The sequence below is a fragment of the Protopterus annectens genome, chromosome 3.part0 (genome assembly GCF_019279795.1).
Source record: "Protopterus annectens isolate FY-2018-M chromosome 3.part0, PAN1.0, whole genome shotgun sequence".
Taxonomy (NCBI): Eukaryota; Metazoa; Chordata; order Ceratodontiformes; family Protopteridae; genus Protopterus; species Protopterus annectens.
In genome coordinates this window covers 341149196-341169030 of record NC_056731.1, presented here as the reverse complement: position 1 = coordinate 341169030, position 19835 = coordinate 341149196, and the positions used below count along the sequence as shown (strand labels likewise).

The 19835-nt window shown below is 42.0% G+C and overlaps 1 protein-coding gene across 3 annotated transcripts in view; it reads right to left on the bottom strand.

Moving 5' to 3' along the window:
- The window catches only part of CDK13 (cyclin dependent kinase 13), a 2153482-nt gene that overhangs the window by 90392 nt on the left and 2043255 nt on the right, over positions 1-19835 (bottom strand). The gene's annotated exons all lie outside the window — the stretch shown is intronic.

Genomic DNA, 19835 nt, shown 5'->3' with positions numbered 1-19835 from the left:
AATGTCTTACAACAGTATGAACCAAGCTGCCATGAATATAGAGATTTTTGAAAAAAGCAGTGGGAGCAGTCACACACCTAGTGAAGTGGTGTCTTACAGCAGTAATTTTCACCTAGTGAAGTGGTGTCATATAGCAGCATTTTTCAAAGGAGACCATCATCTGACAGTAAAAAATAATGACTTTGTCAATTCACTTGTAAAGTTTTATTTTTAAATCTGACGACAGGTCAAGTACTGTGCTCCAGATTCAACTTCAGCAAAACATAACAGACTCCATGATGACAGCAGTTTATATACAAAGTCCAATTGTATTTCTAAATTACAGTAATTACAGATGTTCAAGAACATCAATGTTGCAAGTACTTATTTGTGAGACTTCATCATATGCAGAAACCCGCAGTCAACCTGAATACTAGTTTTCCACCATCCACAGCTGGTGGATACTCAGATGTTGGGGTATAACTAGGAATAATGCCATATTTAGGTCTTTCTTGTACAAACTAAGGAGTATGATGGTCCTGAAGTGCAGCATGAACTTTCTAAGCGTCCCTATTATGAGAGACGCAGTGGGGATGATAAATGGGATGAGGGGACCTACCCAACTTGAGGTAGAGAGACAGGGGGGGGGAAGCTGGGTGGGAAAGGGTACTGCAACACTGATCTAGTCAAACATACAGTTATGGTAAGTAAGAAACAAAACTGTTCTGTGTTCATCATACTCAGTGTTACATTACTGGTAGTTGAGAAGACTCACAATGCTTCTTGGTGGGTGGTTTGACAGGAATCTTACCTAGAGAGACAGCAAGTCCTGCAGGATGACAGATGCAGACTCGGCTCTTTCTCTTAGGATGGCTCCATGGTGGTAGTGGTTGGTGAAGGCAAGAATACAGGACTGTGTGGCAGCCTCTAGAATGGCCTGTGTGGGCACCCCTTTCAAAAAAGCAGTAGTGGTGGCTTTGGGTCTGGTGGAGTGTACTATGACCCTACCAGGAAGTTGTTTTCCATGCTGACAGTAACAGAAAGAGAGGCAGTTTGCCATCCATTTACAGTTTGCTAACTGTCTTACCCCCGTTTTCCCTCTGCAAAGGCTACCGACTGCTGTTCAAATTTGTTTTCCTCCAATTTTTCATGCATGTTAGCTTGAGAGTCCTCAAAATGCAATGTATAACAGACCTCTTTGTTCTAGAGGGAAGATCCATGATTGGTGGTAGTGTTGTTTTTTTCCCCACTACTGAGGCTCAGGAGAAGGGATGGATGGGCTAGAAGGGAGCAATTAGTACAACTATGGGCATGTTTGTCTTCACCTTTAGAAGTAGCTCGGGGATGAGGGATATCAGCAGAAAGGTGTAGAGAAAGGACTTTCCAACTGATGGAGAAGCAATCTGCTCTCCATGACCCTTTTGGCTGGGTTATTAGGCACAATTTGCTTAGCGGTTTCTTGTTGAGGCAAAATTATCTTTCTCTGGTACCCCCCCTCATGCAGTATGAGGTCCAAAGAGATTTCCCTTTTCAGCATCCATTCACTGGGATCCAGGAGAGTTATGCTTAGGGAGTTTGCTAGCAGACTGTCCTGACCCAGGATATAGGAAATTATGGGTGTTGCAATGAATTGTTGGGCAACCAGCCAAAGATCCATAGCTAGTCTGCATAAGGGGCATGAATGCATCATCATCCCCCTCCTGTTTATGTACATGCCTGTGGTATTGCCTTTTCAGATTAGAAGTGGTCCTGGGGACAGCTCATCTTTGAAAGCTTTCATAGCTGTGACGACTGCAATAATTTCCTTTAGGTTGATGTGTTTTTTTTTTTTTTAAACTTATTTCCTGCCGGAAATCCCCTGGAATGGAATGTGGGACAGAGGTACTTTGAATAGCCACAGTTGCCTCCTGGGTGGGGTAGGATCCTTGAATCTCTCATGTCTGGATTGTTGTCTGGTTTGCCATTTTTCTGATGTCTTGTTTTTCATGTTTAAGTAAAAACAGATAATACCTGGGAGGATAGCTTCTATTGCATCTGGGAGTGGGAAACGGGTACAATTTTTTTTTTTTTAACAGATTTCATGTTTCCCTTTCTTGTCCAGTTTGTCAAACACTTGCTCAGCTGGGAGTCCAAAAGGAACTCCTTGTCCAACAGGGCATCAAGGAGTTCAGCTTTTTCCTGGTTTGAGAAAAGCTGTGTCCACATGCCAGACATATCTTTGACTGACTGCCCCATGGCACCCACCCAGCATCTAAGGCATCATATCAACATTTGACAGTGAGACTGGATACCTGAAAGTGACACTACACAGGTCCCGGATACCCTCTGGACACTCTTGTCTTGGATTCCCTCTGCCTTGGATTAAATTTGTTCCTGCAGTGACCCAAGGTATTTAAGCATGTGGACCAGTTAGTTAACTAGCCTCGTAGCAAGGGTGACAGAAGTGTATGTTTTGTTTTTTTTAACCAACCAGTCCAACAGTCTGCTTCACCTTGTCAAAGGGTTTTTAGATACATGCCCATCGACTTCCTCGGCGGAGTCTGAAATACCACTGCTAGCTCCACCAGTGGGTTTTTATGAAAGTGCTTATGGGACTCCAGCACCCTATAGAATAAGTTAGGGATCCTAAAAGCAGAGGGAATGGAGTTAGGGTAAAATAATGCATCTTCAAACACTATCAAATCCACCATGCACTGAAGGGACCGCCAAAGGTCTAAGGATAAGAAGGTTCAAAAGCTCTCTGTGTTGAGTTGGAACCTTACAAAGATTCCCTTTTGAAGGCTTCCTTCATTTGATGAAGCGTCTCTCCAAAAGATAGATCCTAAGGAGGCCAAACTGAGACTAGTGTGTGATCTGAATCACAGTCATAAGTCTGAGGGGGGGGAGGTGATTCACATAAGCTAATTTCTCCTCATCCTTGGATTCTGAATCAGAATTTCGGGTTGGGGGGTGGGTGATATCCCTTTTCCTCCTCTCAGCAGACATTCCTGGAAAAAGATCCTTTTGCAGGTTAGGATGCCTGGTCCTCATGAAATCCATGAAGGCCTGGGCCAGCTTGACCAAGTTCAGTGACGAGACCTAATAATTTTGAGGCAGTGGGCTGGGACACTGAAGGCTTGGACAAACTTGAGTGTCTCTTGGGTTTGGGTACCTGGATCTTGCGTGAAGTGAAGGCCTCAGGTCAAGGCTGGCAGTTCAGCAAAAAAATATATACCTACTCCAAGGTTGCACAAAGTACAGTTGTGTACACTTACCATAAATGTAGATGTTCGAGTGTATTCACTGTTGCAGTCATCATCTGTGGGTTATTCCTGCTGTGGTAGCCCTCGGCAAGTCCGAATACCAGAGTCAATGTTTTTCTGCGTCGGCTGCAGTCGCCTGTAGTCTGACGTAAGGTCGTCAGTACTATAAAGCAAGGCAGCTGATGTCAAACCAAGAAAGGATATAGCAAACTTCATGAAAAACAGAAACACGAATCCCAGCTCTCCACACACAGTTCTATTTGATTTTTGATTTTTATTCCTTTAAGTGCGTTAAAATATCGTACACTTTTCGTCAAAGTCAAATGCCTTAACTTCTTCAGAAACTTCAAACAGTATCAGTTGGCGACCTTTATAGTGAGGCCATAATTAACATTCATTATCCAATTAGTATCTTAAAAACATATGCCAAAGAAACTAAAAACATCTTTCCCTATAAATAACACTATCTTTTAATACATTATGTAAAACTTGCATCTCATATACCTAATAAATAATTAAAATAAATATTATATGTATAAAATGTCTTTATAAAAAATGTCTTTATAAAAAATGTCTTTATATATATATATATATATATATATATATATCTGTATAAGGAACATATATATATTGTTTACATAAACTGAATATGAATTTGTGTGACTATACCGTATGTACTTGTGGCTACTATTTAATCCCATATCCTTTAAATTGCCGTTTATCCAGTGGAACTGTTATATATTTAAATATTTAAACCCACCTCGTGTAACTAAAATTTTTTATTATTTATTTAATAAATATTTTAATATTTTAATATTTAAATATTTTAATGTTTTAATATTTTAATTCATTAATACATTAATACACCGTGCGCCCTACTAGCACTCACTATTATTACCTTTCTAAATATAATAATTTAAAAAAATTTTTTATCTTTCTAAATTTTTTTAAAAAAAATTTATCTTTCTAAATTTTTTAACCTTAGAATGCACATAATGGAGCTCATTTCATTAATACCTGGAACTTGACAAGCATTCATTCTAAGTTGCCATAGAAGTTCTTTCCTCTCCAATTTCAAAGACTCATGTCCTCCCCTTTTGTCGTTTACTAACTGGTCAATAACTCTGAATTTAAATTCATGTCCAGTATACTCACTAATGTGCCTAGCTAGTGCATTTCCAATCTTATTCCTATTAATGCTATAGATATGCTCGTATATTCTTTCACTAAGCTTCCTATCGGTTTTACCGATATAGAAAGCTGGACAGCATTTACATATTGCTAGGTATACTACTTGTTTGCTACTACAATTAAATCTCCCATTGGACCTATATCTCATACTACCTATTTTAAAATTACAACCTTCATCAATATATTTGCAAAAATTGCACATATTGCATTTGTACATACCTTCTTTATTAGTAAGTGGTCGGCTGTAACCTTCCAAAATTTCCTTTAAATTATTTCCACGCCTATAGACAATTTTTGGTCTTTCTGGGAGTAGGTCACTAAAATATTTATCGCCAATTAAAAACTCCCAATTTTTCATAATGATATTTGCTATGATATGGGAGTCTATATTAAAAGTGCATATGAAACCACTAGTATTAGTCAATACTTTGTTACTATTATTCAACTCCGGGCTTCTACGTTTTTCTTTGTTCAAAATTGGGACATAATCGCCTATTAGTCTTTTATACTGGACTTCCCTAATAATCTCCTGGATGAAGTACAATGGGTACCCTCTTTGTATGAAAAAATTAGACATTAGAGTACACTCATCTTTAAACTCTTCATCCCTTGTCGTCATCCTGGCTGCCCTAACTAGCTGCCCCTTAACTACTGATCTCTTCTGGTATGTAGGATGGCAGCTAGTATAATGTAAATACATATTGGAATGCGTCTCTTTCCGGTATATTTTAGAAACAAAAGTCTTGTCATCATAATCCTTCCTTAAATCAACGTCCAGGTATGCTATATTGTCCTTACTATAACTAGACATAAAACTCAGGAAGTTAGTGCTATCATTAAACATTTCTAATAAACCCTGTAATTTAGCTTCTGTTCCTTGAAATAGAATAAATATATCGTCTAAAAAACGTGTATAAAACAATATATTTTCTTTAAAATCCAAATTATTAAATACAAATGACCTTTCCCAGTATGCCATTACTAGATTTGCCAGGCCTGCTCCGCATGGAGAGCCCATTGCCACTCCAATTTTTTGGTGGAAAATATCATTATTAAACATTATATAGTTATAAGAAAGAACTGTATCTATCAGTTCTTCAACTAATTTAATTTCACTAGTAGGCGCATCCAAAATTCTTAGCATGTATGAGACCCATTCAATTCCAATCGCGTGTGGAATGGATGAATAAAGGTCTTTTACATCAACTGTGACAAAAAGACCATCTGCACAGAACTCCAAATTGTTTATAGCTTGTAAAAAAGACCAAGAATCTTTCGAAATTTGATTTTCACATTTGATATATTTTTGTAAGATTTTATCTAATACCTTAGCACAGGTATATGTAATACTATCTCTCCCATCCACCAAAGGTCTCATGGGTGGGTTATTTACATTTTTGTGAACTTTAGGGATCCCAAAAAGAACTGGGGTCCTTGGTGCTAGTTGCTGTAGGTATATGTACAAGCTTTTATCTATTCTCGCTTCAATGTACAACTCTTCTATAAAAGCCTTAACCTTCCTATAGGCCCCATTCATTTCATTCCTAGAGGCCTTCTCATATGTGTCACTATCCAGAATCTTAAACATCCTTGCATTATAGTCATCAATAGCCATTAGAGCAAGGCCCTCACCTTTGTCCGGTTTCATAATACGAATTGGAGCTAGTCTTAAAAAACACAAGATATCCCTCTCTTCCTTACTTATATTATACTTATGGCTGTTAATGTAACCCGGTGTTGTTTTAACTTTTTTCAAATTCCTTAAATCAACCTCATTGACCTTTTCAAAAAGTGCTAGAAGTGGGTGTAAAGGGGGATTATATACACTGGAAACATAAAAATCAGATTTATTATTCAAATTTTCCCCCATTAGAGCCAGTAAGTTGAGTTTCCTAGTGAAAATCTTAAGGTCAATAAGGGTATTAGCCACATCAAACTGGACAGAGGGTACAAAGGTGTACCCTTTCGATAACAAGTCTATTGTTTCTGGACAGATAAACATGTCAGTGTAGTTAAAAACTTTAAAGTCTTGGCTAGAGTTAAAAAGTACATTGCAGAAGAATTGGTCATCAAACGGGCTAGCAATAGCCTTATTTTCTACCATTTTTTCTTCTTGTTCCTTGTTGTTCTGCATCACTGGTTTCGAGGCACGAGCTCGAAAATTTCTTTCATTAAAGTCCCCTCCCACCTTGTTGTTCTGTGCTGGGGTGTTCGTAGTAGCAGAGTCGTTACACTGTACCAATCTTTCACTCCGACGGACAGTACTTGGACCATCCTGTTGTTTAGTCCCAGTATATGCATCATTAATACTAGAGGATGCTACAAACTCAGTCTCTCCCTCTGGGTTATTAACCCTATTATTACAAGCTTGGTTGGCATTAATGTTATTACCCACAGACGCTACTCTGAGAGTTAGGTGGCTTTGGGTACGCTTTACCTTCCCCATAAACTTTTAGGTCGCGTTTTATTTTCTTGATTTTGGTAATATTCAGTTTTGACAAGTATTCATCGATACTGGCAAAAATTCTATCATATTCAAAGCGATACCTAGAGAAACTGGTATCGCTCTTTATTGAAGAATCTAGTTCCTCAATTTCAATCAATAAATCATCCACCATAAGCTGATAGTGGATACAAAACAAATCCAAAAGCTCCAGTCCATGCTTGTCAAATAGCAAAATCAAGGCTTTATGAAAAGCAGAGCCTTCCATAAGCCCCGTAGGAAACTGCCATTGCCTAAGCCCCTTCGGTATTATCTTAAGGTTAATGCATTCGCGGAAATATGCTATTTCCAATTGTAGCTTCCGTACTTTAATTAACTTCTCATCAAACATGTTCAGTTTAGAAGCTAAATCCATGCTTACCTCTCGTTCAGCTTCTATAATATTATTCGAGTGCACGCCGTTGAACGAAAAAGTCCTGTGAACCCAAATATCCAAGGTTTCAGTTCTTCCTAAATCTCCATCTCGCTGGCAGTTCACTCTTTCAGTGTGTCCCGGGCTGGTTACGTCAGCAGTAACGCTTCTGTGAACACTCGTTCCTGTTGGCAAACCTGGTTCTTCACTTAGAGTGATCCCTCCAGTTCGAATTACTGGATTAGCGTTAGCTGGAACAAACGCTATATTATTAACTGCATTTTGACCCCGCGGGTCTTGTTGTATATTAGTAGCCTCTTCAAATCACTGTGATAAGTTGTCCACCTTCTGGGACAACAACTCTATCAGTGCTGCCAAGTTTCCATCACTCCCATTAGGGTTTGAGGTAGAAGTAATACTCAGTGGTGATTCTGGGTCCATGTTGTTAACGTAGACAAACCAAGAAAGGATATAGCAAACTTCATGAAAAACAGAAACACGAATCCCAGCTCTCCACACACAGTTCTATTTGATTTTTGATTTTTATTCCTTTAAGTGCGTTAAAATATCGTACACTTTTCGTCAAAGTCAAATGCCTTAACTTCTTCAGAAACTTCAAACAGCATCAGTTGGCGACCTTTATAGTGAGGCCATAATTAACATTCATTATCCAATTAGTATCTTAAAAACATATGCCAAAGAAAGTAAAAACATCTTTCCCTATAAATAACACTATCTTTTAATACATTATGTAAAACTTGTATCTCATATACCTAATAAATAATTAAAATAAATATTATATGTATAAAATGTTATATATATATAAAATGTCTTTATAAAAAATGTCTTTATAAAATATATATATATATATATATATATATATATATATATGGGTCTACATATATATATATATATATATATATATATATCTCTGTATAAGGAACATATATATATTGTTTACATAAACTGAATATGAATTTGTGTGTCTATAGCGTATGTACTTGTGGCTACTATTTAATCCCATATCCTTTAAATTGCAGTTTATTCAGTGGAACTGTTATATATTTAAATATTTAAACCCACCTCGTGTAACTAAAAATTTTTGTTATTATTTATTTAATAAATATTTTAATATTTTAATATTTTAATATTTTAATTCATTAATACATTAATACACCGTGCGCCCTACTAGCACTCACTATTATTACCTTTCTAAATATAATAATTTAAAAAAAAATTTTATCTTTCTAAATTTTTAAAAATTTTTTTTATCTTTCTAAATTTTTTAACCTTAGAATGCACATAATGGAGCTCATTTCATTAATACCTGGAACTTGACAAGCATTCGTTCTAAGTTGCCATAGAAGTTCTTTCCTCTCCAATTTCAAAGACTCATGTCCTCCCCTTTTGTCGTTTACTAACTGGTCAATAACTCTGAATTTAAATTCATGTCCAGTATACTCACTAATGTGCCTAGCTAGTGCAATTTCCATCTTATTCCTATTAATGCTATAGATATGCTCGTATATTCTTTCACTAAGCTTCCTATCGGTTTTACCGATATAGAAAGCTGGACAGCATTTACATATTGCTAGGTATACTACTTGTTTGCTACTACAATTAAATCTCCCATTGGACCTATATCTCATACTACCTATTTTAAAATTACAACCTTCATCAATATATTTGCAAAAATTTCACATATTGCATTTGTACATACCTTCTTTATTAGTAAGTGGTCGGCTGTAACCTTCCAGGCAGCCGATGTCATTACATTAGTTTTTCTTGCACTAACCCATCAGAAGCACAAGGAAATAAGGTAAAGTGGTCCTGGTGGCTAAAAGTCACCGTGGGAAGCTTATGTCCCCCTAGGGAAACAGGATACAATGGGGATGGAGGGAGGGAAACCAGGACTGCAACAATGAATACACTCGAACATCTACATTTATGGTAAGTATACTCAATTGTACTATGCTCTTTGTGTTTCCTGTTGCAGTCATCACCTGTGGGAGAATTCCCAAAGCTGAGAAGAAGGGTGGAAGGATAGGTTAGAGCCCTAGGCAAGGGTCAGCAAGCCCTGTAGAACTGCAGAGGCAAACCCTGCCCTAGACTTAGAAAAGGGGTAGGTGGCAATGCTTTGTAAAGGTATGGACAGATGTCCAGGTGGCAGCTTCCAAGATGTCCCTGGTGGGGACTCCTCTGAGGAAGGCTGTGGAAGTGGAGGCTGTCCTAGTGGAATATTTACAAACAGACTTGGGGGGGGTTCCCATGTAGTTTGTAGCAGAAATGGATACAGTGTGATATCCATTTGGAAATGGTTTGCTTGGAAATGGGCTTCCCCCTCTGCCCCTGGGGCAAAGCTGACAAGAAGCTGGTCTGTTTTTCTGAAGGACTTAGTGCAGTCCAGCTATTAACTGAGTTGTCTGTGCACATCTAGTGAGTGCAGAATTCTTTCCCCCTTATTTTGAGGGTTGGGAAAGAAGGTGTGTAGATGTATGGCCTGGTTGGGGGGGGGTCACATCAGACCTTGGGCATAAAGGAGGGATTAGTCCTCAGGGAGACCCTGTCTGCATGGAAAATGATGAAGGGTTCAACAGCCATGAGTGCCTGAAGTTCTGAAATCCTTCTGGCTGATGTGATAGCTAGTAGAAAAGCAGTCTTCCAGGAGAGGTATTTCAAATCTGCTGAAGCAGCAGGTTCGAATGGAGGTAAGGTTAGTTTTTCCAAAACATAATTCAGGTCCCAGGCTGGCGTGGGAGGCCTTCTGGGGAGGTCTGATATTAGAAGCCCCTCTGAGGAATTGCTTAATCAAAGGATGTGAGAAGAGGGGTAGGTCTGAGCTGAAATGACTGAGGCATGGATTTCAATAGAATAGAAAGAGAGGCCACTATTGAGTAACTCGGCTAGGTAGTCCAAGATAGGAGGGATGGAAGGATGTGAGGTACTGGCTCGTCCGGACTTGCTCCAGCAGCAGAAACTTTTTCATTTCCCTGCGTTAAGACTTTCTGGTGCTGGGCCTTCTGGCCTCTATGATAATGTCTAGGACCTGTTTGCTTAACAGGGACCCCTTGCTTGCTTTTGAAGTATTAGCCATGCTGAAAGATTGAGAGTCTGCATGCCTGGGTGCAGCATTTCCTCTACTACCTGGGCCAAGAGGTCTGAGATCAGGGGAAGCTGCCTGGGGTCTGTAAAGTCAGGCTGCACAGTAAGGAGTACCAATGCTGTCTGGGCCAATCTGGGGCAATGAGGATGGCCTTTGGTCTCTCCTCCCTTATTTTGATCAGTACCTTGGGAATAAGATTCAGAGGAGGGAAAGCAAACACAAAGAGGGAGTTCCAGGGGAAGGTAAGGCATCCACCTTCCACACTAGGTGTTGATACTCCCTGGTACAGAATTTTTTCAGCTGGTGGTTGAGGTGCGAAGCAAAGAGATCCACCTCGGGAGTCCCCCACTCCTGAGTGATTTGCAGAAAGATTTTTCTGTGGAGCTGCCATTCGTGGGGGTCCAGTAAGTTTCTGCTTAGGTGGTCTGCCAGGGTGTTGCTGACCACTGGTAGGTATTGGGCAATTAGGTGTAGATCCATGGAGGCGGCTGTCAGCCAGAGGTTCAAGGCTAGCCTGCACACAGGGAAAGATTGGGTCCCCCCATTTGTTGATATGTCACATTATTGTGGTGTTGTCTGTTTTGATAAGGAGAACCCCTGGCCTGAGATGGGGTTTGAAGGATGTCGGAGCCTTTTGTACTGCCATCATTTCTTGGCACAGGCCCCTGCCCACCAGAGAAACTCGGCCCTTATACATGGGATCAGAGGGAGAGAGGTCTCTAGAGGCTGAGAGTGCTGACATCAAAGGTTCTTTAGATACCACTGAAGTTTCCTCATGTGAAGCCTGGCCAGAGGAATTAAAAGTAAGCATGATGCCATGAACCCCAGGGGCTTGCAGGAACTTCCTTGCAGTGAGGTGACTTCTGGAAGCCAGCTGGGTAGAGTAGAGAGGCAGGAAGCTCTGGTTTTCTGGGGATAGGAAGGCCATTTGGGATGCTGTGTCCAGCAGTGCTCCCAAGAAAATGATCTTCCTGGAGGGTATTTGTTTTGATTTCTTCTCGATGGTGAACCCTGGGGAAGTTAGAAGGGTTATGACAAAGAAAAGATCCCGGAGCAGCTTTTCTTTGCACTCTGCCTGAATGAGGCAGTCGTCTAGATAAGGGTAAATTTGTATATTTCTCTGTCTGCAAAATGCTATGGCCGGGGCTAAGCATTTGGTGAATACTCTGGGTGCAGTAGATAAGCCAAAGGGTAGCGCAGAGAACAAAGTGTTGTGAGCCTGCTCTGAACCACAGGAATTTCCTGCAGGATTCCCTTATGGGGATGTCGAGATAAGCATCTTTTAGGTCTAGGGTCAATAGCCAGGCTTTTTTGTCAGCATAGGCAGCAGCTGCTGCAAAGTCAGCATTTTGAATCTGGGGACCACTAGGGTGGTGTTCAGAATAGATAGATCCAGGATGGGGCACCAAGTGCCCTCTTTTTTGGGAACAAGGAATAGTCTGGAATAAAAGCCTTTGCCTATTTGATCTGAGGGGACAGGTTCTACTGCCCCGTGGGATATGAGAGTTTGGACCTGTTTCAATGCCTCTGCCCACTGATTTGGAGGCAAGTCTGGGTACCCTCTTGGAATTAGGAGTTCGCCGAAAGAGAATTTGTATCCCCGAAAAATGATCTTTAAGACCCACTGGTCATTTGCTACAGAAATCCAATTTTCTTTGCAGAGGAAGATCCTTCCTCCTAGTTTTTGGTGAGTGAAGGGAGGGCAGAAGGGGGAGAGAGTCACTGGGAGCTTTTGCCATAGAAGGGTGGCTTAGAACTCCATGCCCTTGGGGCGGAAGTGATCCAGTGTTTGCTTCTCTGCTGGCCCTGGGATAGGGGCCTGGATGGTCTGTCCCTGTGGGGTTTACCTTGGCCCTGTCTGCTAGGTGCAGGGAAGGACCAGTGCTTAGAGGGAAGTTCCTGCTGAACATGGGAGGTTAAACCTGAAAGAAATCTTTTACTGTCTGCATAGATTTTGCTTTGTTGTCCATCTTTTTAAGCACCACTTCTGCTTTTACTCCAAACAAACGCTCCTTATCCAGGGGTGCATCAATTAGTTTGGACTTGACATGATCAGGAAGTGGTTGTTCTTTCAACCATGGATGTCTCCTAATGACCGACCCTGGGCGTCATATCCACAGTGTAATGAGTGTTTGGCCACTTGACAAATAGAGTGCAGTAAATCTGATAACTCTTTCACATTGGCACAATCTGGAAAGGTTGAAATATTTTGTTTTAATAGTTCCAAGGTGTAGTGTTGGTATTTTAACATATGGAACTGACAGTTGAATGCTCTGATATCTAAGGTTGCAGAGGTGTATATTTTTTTACCCATCTGTCCAGAGCTCTGGAATCCTTGTCAGAAGGAATAAGATTCTTGGCAGAACTAGTCTTAGCTCCTTTGGGTCCCCTGTGTAATGACCTCAGGGTCTGCAGCAGGATTTCTGTACAGGTACATGTCTGAGAATCCTATACCCAATAATACATGTCAGGTTTACTGGGAGCAGGTGGGAGGGCGTCAGGGGCTAAGCAAGATTCATGGAAAACATCATCCACCACTTCTAAAATAGGGGTGATGGACAGGGGTCTGTGCTGTGGCAGGTCCAGAAACTCTCCAAGTCTTTTCTTAGACTGGGGGAAATCCTGAGATTCCCATTGGAAATGTTCTCTGAGGGTGTGAAGGGTTTCTCCAAAGGCAAGGTCTTCTGGAGGGGAGGCAGAATGGATGGATTCCTCTGCATCTGAATCCTCATAAGCAGTCAGAGGTTGTTGTTCCTCTTCAAAATATGAATAGTCAGATTCCTCAGAATCTTGTTCTGTCAATTTCTGGAGAAGGGTGTCTTTTCCTTTTAGAAGTTGTGGCCTGACTACCCCTGATAAGGGAGATGAGATCCTCAGCCATTTTAAGCATTTGTGCTTGGGGTGGGGTGAAGTAGGGGCAAGATGGTGGCTAGAAGCAGATTTTCTAGGAGTGGACTGGCTTCTAGGACTAAGAGTATCAGTCGGTCTGAGAGAAAAAGTAGTCGGATGAGAAGATGTTGGCTTCTGTCTAGATTCGGTAGTGCGATAGGCCTCCTTGGAAGCCGGTGCCTGTGTCGTGGCTCGGACCCAATAGAGGCAGAGACAGCCCAAGGCTCAGAAGATGAAGATTTCTGCAGCATACTGGATTCCGAAAGGGTCTCGGTAGAGGCCTGCGTAGCTATCGAATCGGGCATCAGGGGGCTTTGAAAGCGCCTCACTGAATTCCAGAGAAATGATGACCTGCTTAGTGGTAGAGTCGTCGGAAGGCTTAGCCTTGTATGTTCTGTCGCTGTCTTTATCTCTGCGTTTTTTCAGAATGTCCACGGATTGTTGGCTGAAGGATGCTACTTTGGAGTGCGAAGATGGAACACGAAAATACCTGACTACAATAAGAGCTCTACAGCGAATGGTTCTCGCGTTAAAGAGGGCACAGAACCAGCAAATGGGAACGTCATGGTCTGGGCCTAAACAAGTGATGCAGTAAGAATGAAAGTCTCAGTGTGGGATTAGCTTTCCACAGGCAAGACAACAACTTTTTCAGACATCGGTTAGTGCAAGGAAAAAGGGTCCCTCAACGGGGTACTTAGCTTTAGATGTTTTCAGCTGAAATTCAAACTCTGGTAGCGACCAACCGGCACTCTTACAAACTGCTTCTGCTACAAGCTACACAGCAAGAAAGACTGATGCAATGACGTTGGCTGCCTTGCCTCCCATAACCCCCCCCCCCACCAGAAGCTCCCCAGATCAAATTGGCCAAGAATCCCCTAACTAGGAAAGGAAAAACTTTTTTACAGTCATTGCCTTGAATAAACTGAGCTAAGGCAAGAGGTGATCCCCCAAGTACTGCAGACGCAGATCTTCTAGAAGTGGAAGGGGGAAGGCAGGAAGGGGAGTGATGAATAATGAAACTGGATAACACAGATGGCAAATTATGGTTGGTACACAACTTCTAATCTGATGTTATCCATTTCATTATTCCTCACGAATGGGTCAGTCCCCAGCTACCATATAGACCTTGGGAGACCCTAAGGAAGGATATCCCGGAGCACCGTGGAATCAAAGGCTGCCTTGTTTCTAGAGACAATGTCCAACTGTAATGAGACACAAAAGTATGGGGTAAGGCCCAAGTGGCAGCAGCACAAATCTTGTCTATGGCCATTCTAACTGAAAAGGCTGTGAAGGTAGATACTGCTCTTACAGAATGGGCCTTAGGGACCTGAGGTAGTTCCTTACCCCTGCTTATATAAATAACAGAGATACAACTGGAGATCCAATCTAGATATGGTGACCTTAGAAACTGCTTGACCTCATCTGTTTATGGAGAAAGCTATGAATAACTGCCCAGACTTCCTGAAATCATTCTTTCTGTGTAGGTAAAACTGCAACCGTCTGTGCACATCCAGGGTATGTAACAAGTATTCGCCAAGGTTAGAGTAATTAGGAAAAAGGAGTGGGAGTTGAATGGACTGATTAATACTGGATTTAGTAGCCACCTTCGTCATGAAAGATGGGTTAGTCCATAATGTCACCCTGTCTTTGTGAAAAATAATATAAGGTGATTTAAAAGATAGAGCTTGCAGCTCACAAACCCTTTTAGTTGAAATAACTGTCACCAGAAAGGTTGCTTTCCACGACAAATGCTTTAGATCACGAGTGGGCAGGCTTAAATGGAGGCTGGGTGACAGACTGTAGAACAAGCAGAAGATCCCACAGAGGAGAGGGATACTTAAGGGGTGGTCTGAGAAGAAACACCCCTTTCAGAAATGCTTTCCATAAACGAGAAGAAAAGGTGGATTGTGGATCACTATGAAAAGTGGAAAATGCCGTCAACTGTACTTTGATGGTGAAGAAACTATCTCCCTTGCAACAGAGAAAAAACAAAAAGAGAAGAATGCCCAGTATAGATTCGCTAAAAGGGTCCAGGTTACATTCTGTGGCCCACAAAGTGAAAAGCTTCCATATGCTCATACAACCCTTTTTAGTAGAAGACTTGCGAGAAGTGAGAATGATTCTTTTCACAGGGGAAGAAAGCCTGGACTGTCTAATCAAGAAGGGAACTGGAGAAACCATGCAGTTAAACGTAGAGTCTGAAGACTGGGGACAGCCTGTTCTGATGTGTGAGAGATGAGATCCAGAATTGGATTTAGTATCCAAGGGGGATACTTGAGATGGGACCTGAGAAAGGGGAACCACACCGGACGAGGCCAGAAAGGATCAATGAGTATCAGGGACCTCCTCAGTCGGAAGGCTTTCTGCAGAACTTTTGGAATCAAGGGAATTGGGGGATAAAGCACACAGGATACATGCAGGCATTTCATGGACTAGAGCGCCCGTTAGTGACTCTTCCTCTGGGGGGTCAGAGCAAAGTACTTGGTGCACTTGTTGTTGAGAGAAGAGGCAAAGAGGTTGTAGCAAGGCTGGCCCCAATGGCTGAAAATCTGGGATGCTACTGACAAGCTGAGGGACCACTCATGGGGGTTCAGAATGAACCTGCTGAGCCGGCCTGCTATCAAGCTGGAGAATCCGGGTATATGTGTTGCAAAGAGAAAGCAACTGGAGGAGATTGACCATTCCCACACTCTCAATGGCCTCTCTGAAAAGTGGGTAAGATCGTGTTCCTCCCTGCTTGTCGATGTACTACACCACAGACATGTTGTTGGTATGAAGAGCAACTGTTCCTCGAGGGAGAGTCCTGCAAGGCTTTGAACTTTAAAAGAACTGCTCTCATCTCTAGGACATTTATGTGCATGTTGGGCTCTGATGATGTCCATGCACCTTGGACAGACTTTCCCTGGAAATGCTCCACCCCCACCCTAACAGGGAAGTGTCCCTGGTCACCGTGATGTGGAATCTCAATGTGGGAAAGAATAGTTGTGTAAAATTTTCCCAGAACCATAGATGTCCTTCTCTTCCATGTTGCAGTATTCTAGATGTGGGCTTTCCTGCCTTCAGGCGACTAGTACGTCAGCTCCTATACAAAAGCTTCAACTTGGTTGTTGCAGTGCGAGTGGGATGCCACATGTAAGGCCATAAACCAGGGACCATAAAAGTGACGTCTACACGCACAATCCTCAGAACTTGACGGCCAGCAGGTAGAGAATAAGGTCCAGCAGGAGGAATGCCAGTGGTTTTCAGGTGTGTGACCTGGTGTCCTACTGTAGTCCGGATAGGACAGGTAAAGGAATAGGAACTGGTGGGTGGGAAGGAATACTGCAACATGGAAGAGAAGGACATCCATGGTTATGTTAAGATTTTAAACTATTCTATGTCCTTCTATTCCTATGTTGCAGTATTCTAGATGTGGGAGCATATCACAGCTTATGTGGATGAGAGGGTGGTGTTAGATGAAGAGGGTTCTACAAGACCCTAAAGGTTTGCCCTGGTGAACCCTGTCCTAGCTCTGGAAACTTGGTCAAGTTTGTAATGCTTGGTGAAGGTGTGAATAGTGGCCCATGTGGCTGCTTTCACAATGGCTCCTGTGTCTAGGCCCTTCATGAAGGCCCTGGAAGTGGCCAAAGCTATAGTGGAATGGGCCTGAATTCCCACTGGAGGTTCCTTTCCATGGTGGGAGTAGCAGAGGCAAACAGCTTTCCTAATCCAGCATGCAATGGTTTGCTTGGAGACTGCCTTGCCCAGGGCTCTGGGGTGAAAGTAGACAAAGAGCTGGTTAGTTTTCCTAATGTCTTTGGTCTTGCCCAGGTAAAACCTTAGTTGCCTGTGCACGTTCAAGGAGTGCAGAATCCCCTCCCGTTCGTTAGTGGGTGAGGGGAAGAAGGTGGGTAGATGGATGGATTGGTTTAGAGACAAGTCATTGACCACCTTGGGCATAAAGGAAGGGTTGGTTTGCAGGGACACTCCATCTTTGTGGAAGATGGTGGAGGATGGAGACAGGCCATTAAGGCCTGCAACTCTGACACTCTTCTGGCTGAAGTGATAGCCACCAGCAGGACAGTCTTCCAGGTACACATCTGTAAGGAAGAGGCTCCAGCCGGTACAAAAGGATGTTGGTTTAATTTCTCTAAGATGAAGTTAACGTCCCAGGGCGATAGGTCTCCTAGGTGGTCTCATGTGCAAGACCCCCTTTAAGGAAGAGCTTTACGTCGAGCCTGGCAAGCAAAGGGGGATGGGTCCAGGGGCAGGCAGGCTGATATAGCAAAGAGGTGTACTTTTAAAGAAGAATAAGAGAGCCCACTTTTTATCAATTCACACTAATTCAGAACCAGGGGGACCTCCACAGAGCAAGGGTCCCTTCCATTGTGCAGACACCATTTAGTAAATCTTTCCCACTTATACAGGTAAGATTTTCTGATGGTAGGTTTCCTTAGGACAGAAAGCACATCCTACAAGTAGTGGTGTTTGCAAGGTAACAAGTTTATCACCCACTGAGTCAGGGACATCTGTAAGTGTGGGTGTAGGAGAGTTCATTTGTCAGTAGGTCCACCTTGTAGGGTAACTTGAAGGGATTGCTCTTGGCTAGCTTGTGAAGTAGGGGAAACCAGTGCTGCATTGGCCAGTAGGGAGTCACTAACAAGATTTTTGGTTTGTCCTTCTGTATTTTCAGGAGAATTTTTCTGAATCAGTGGGAATGGGGGGAAGGCATAAAGGAACTTCCCCTCCCAAGAGATGCTGAAAGCGTCCACTCTCCATGCTAGAGGGGAGTGGGTTTTTCAGTAGAAGGTCTGCAGTTGCCTGTTCTGGGGGGAGGCAAACAGGTCTATTTGTGGAGCACCCCACCGGTGGACTATGTCTAAGACCACCTCCCTGTTCAGCATCCATTCGTGCTGAGGCGGGAAGGTCCTGCTCAAGAGATCTGCTTGGTGGTTGTCCTGTAAGGGGATGAAGGCTGCCTGCAGGACTAAGTTGAGACAACAGGCTAGGTCCCATATCAGCAGGGTTAGTCTGCACAGCTGATAGGTCTTTGTTCCTCCCTGCTTGTTGAGGTACCACATCACCGTGGTGTTGTCGGTCACAGCCTGGAGCACTCCTGGAACTAGGAGGGGAGTGAAGGTCTTTAGAGCTAAGAACAGCAAAACTAAATTAAGGCACCAAAGTTACACACTGGAAATCAGTCACTGTACTTTATTGCAGAAGACAAACGGTAAGCGCTTTCACAACTTAATGTTGCTCCATCAGACCACAAGCAAGATTAAAAATTTAAAACAATGACTACTGTCTGTGCAGGAATTGTGCTGCTTGTCAGCATGTCTACACTAAAAATGAGTACATTCATCCTGTGAAATGTTTTAAACTTTATACGAAGAATTACTATGATTGTAAAAGTGTCGATGTTGTTTATTTTTGTTTTTGCCAAGCATGCCATGCCTATTATGTAGGCAAAACAAATAGGAGTTTTAAAGAAAGAATGTTAGAACATATAAGGGACATACGGAACCAGAAGCAATCAAATGCTCTAGCTAATCATGTCCTAAATACAGACAGTAGTCATTGTTTTAAATTTTTAATCTTACAACAAATGGTAAGGACAAACAGAGGTGGTGATGTAGAAAACCACACTGAAGAATTAGAACAACAATGGATGACTAAATTACAAGCAGATAGATATCCTGGTTTGAATGGCTGCACCTCATTAGTTCCTTACCTTAAGGCAAGGCGCCTTAAACACTAAATATGAGTTTTTTATATATTTTTTATTGTACTATTATGGTTATATGTGCACAAAATGTGTGTGTATATGTACACACACACACACACACACACACATATATATATTATATATATATATATATATATATATATATATATATTTATTTTAATAACTATCAGGGATGACATTCCCCCTTTTTAAAATATTATTGTGTGTAAATACACACCTTTCTATATATTTTATGCATTTTTCTTATGGATATCGATATATGTTCTTATGCTACTGGAGTAATATCTCTTTAAATTGTGATGTCATACTAATTGTCCTAGTATTTAACCAAGCATCAGTTGTAGTGATGTGGTCTGATGAAGCAACATTAAGTTGTGAAAGCGCTTACCGTTTGTCTTCTGCAATAAAGTACAGTGACTGATTTCCAGTGTGTCACTTTGGTGCCTTAATTTACTTTTGCTGTTGTTGTGTGTTTTGGGCACCTCAGTGTACCTGCAGCAGTTTGGTTTTTGCATCTTTAGAGCTAAGAAGACTGCTGTCAATTTTCTGATATTGATGTGATTGGCCTGAAGAGAGGGATGCCACTTTTCTTGAATCCTGTAAGATGCCAGAGTTGCTCCCCAACCTGAATCTGAGGCATCTGTATGCATTACTTGCATCAGGGTGGGGGTTGTAGCGGGTGCCCTGGGTTTAGTTGGACTTGTTGGATCCACCAGCTGACTTCTGTTCTTAGACAGGGAAGGAGGGGAATGACTTGCTCTAGGGGATGTAGGTGTTGGGACCAGATGTTTTTGAGGTACCACTGTAGCTTGCACATGTACATTCTTGCCAGTGGTAGCATGGGGATGGTC